Source organism: Peromyscus maniculatus, chromosome 4 (assembly GCF_049852395.1).
Source record: "Peromyscus maniculatus bairdii isolate BWxNUB_F1_BW_parent chromosome 4, HU_Pman_BW_mat_3.1, whole genome shotgun sequence".
Classification (NCBI taxonomy): domain Eukaryota; kingdom Metazoa; phylum Chordata; class Mammalia; order Rodentia; family Cricetidae; genus Peromyscus; species Peromyscus maniculatus.
In genome coordinates, this window is record NC_134855.1 from 127,354,641 (window position 1) to 127,356,774 (window position 2,134).

Here is a 2,134-nt window from a genome sequence, read left to right on the forward strand (position 1 = left end):
TTTTTTGGAAGCTGCTTGAATGCACTTCCTGTTTTCATTTTTGTTAGGTAATATTATTTCCTTCTTGGGTCTCTTAGGGGGAGTGAATATTAGATAGTTATAGTAATAGTTTTCCTTGTTTTTTTTTTAAGATCAAAGAGAGATTTCTTCCTTTATTGTTGAGTTCAGAAAGAACAGAAAATGAGGAGAAATCCCATTGCACAATGTTTATTCTCCCAGGTGATAAACATCATTCTCTTTGCCATCTTCAGAATGAAGATTTCCATTTTCCAATATGTCAGAAACACTTGCATGTTTTCAGTGAATTTTATATAGGCAACATGGGGGAACAATTTTACAATTTACTTTATTTGACATCCAGTACATTTTTAAAGAAAAACAAAGCATTTTGGTGCTACTTTAACATAAGAAAAATTTAAGTAATACACCAAAATATTTTCATGAAATCTTTCCAGTCAACTATTTGTAATTTTAATAACGAATTTGTGTTTGTTTATTTTCTTGTTTTTCCATTCCGATTGCAGTTTCCCCTCCATCCTCTCTTCCCAGTCCCCTCCTACCTCTCCATCCCCCTTATCCAATTCTCCTCCTCTGTTTCTCTTCAGAAAAGGATGAGCCTCTCATGAATATCAGGCAACCATGGTATAACAAGTTGCAGTGAGACTAGGCACCTCCTCTCCTATTAAGGCAGGGCAAGTCAATCTGGAAGGAGGAAAGGGTTCAAAAAGCAGGCAACAGAGTTAAAGGCAGCCCCTGCTCCCATTGTTAGGGTTCCACCAGAAGACTAAGCTACATAGCTGTAATATATGCTTTCCTTTTCTTTCCACAAAACTTTATGTTTATATTTCCACTTATGAGGAAATAGGTTTTACTTAAAAAAAAGAAAGTGAATATAGCTAAATTTTATTTTGTTAAGCACTTCCTGCTAATCACTTTCTCCATATCTTCCTTGACATCCTTGTTCCTCAGACTGTAGATCATGGGATTCAACATGGGGATCACTGTGGTATAGAAGACAGCCACCATCTTTCTTTGTTCCACTGACTCTTCAGTGGGTCATCGGAGATACATGAAAATGAGAGTACCATAAAATATTACAACTGCTGTGAGGTGAGACCCCCAGGTAGAAAATGCCTTGCACCTGCCTTCTGCTGAGCACATTCTGAGAATGGCAATGACAATGAACAGGTAGGAGATGATGACTACAGAAAGTGAATATGTGAAATTAATGCCTGCAAGTATTATCATTGTATACTCTTTCACAAAAGTCCCTGCACAGGCTATCTTGATGAGAGGTGGATCTGCACAGTAGAAGTGGTTGATCTCCATTTTCCCACAGAAGTACAAGCCATAAGTCCATAATGTTTCAGCCAGACTAGTCAGAAACCCATATATGTAGGGAAAAGAAATGAATCGAATGCAGACCACCCTTGACATTTTGCTGCCATAGAGCAGGGGCTTCCCAATTGCCATGTACCTATCAAGGGCTATCACAGAAAGAATGAAGATTTCCACATGCACAAGGGCAATGAAGAAACACTGTACCAAACAGCCAGCATAGGAAATTGTTTTTGTCCTTGACAGCAAGTTTTCCAGCATTTTAGGAGTGGTGTTGGAAGAAAACCACACATCAATAAATGACAAATGGCTGAGGAAAAAATACATTGGGCTGCTAAGCTGTAGACTGATTTAATTAATATAATCATGCCAATGTTGCCCACCATAGTGATGAGATAGACCACAAGAAAGATGATGAAAAAGAGAACTTGCAGTTCCTTTGGCTGGTTAATCCCAAAAGGACAAATTCAGTAACATCCGGGAAGTTGAGCATCTTCTCACTTCTGCTAATATGAGTTATAATAATCTGTAGAACTAATATGAAATAAATTAGCTAAATGTTCTATCATACAAAAATACTATATCAACTTGGAATATAATCCGTAATGTGTAAAATCAATGAAAACATAGAAAAACAGTTAACATTACTTTGAAAATACTTTGAGAAAATTCCATTCTTTGATGACTTGAGAATTTATTCATGTATGTAGAATATATCACCTGTACTGTTTGTAGCTATTTTACATCATATTTTCCTAAGCAAACCATTATGCTTTCTGTGATCTTAGGCATTACT

The 2,134-nt window shown here is 36.6% G+C and overlaps 1 pseudogene; it reads right to left on the reverse strand.

Annotated features, from left to right (window-relative positions):
- Nucleotides 1-903: 903 nt before the first annotated feature.
- On the reverse strand, nt 904-1,831 carry LOC107400133 (olfactory receptor 5M3-like; annotated as a pseudogene).
- Between the last annotated feature and the right edge of the window lie 303 nt (nt 1,832-2,134).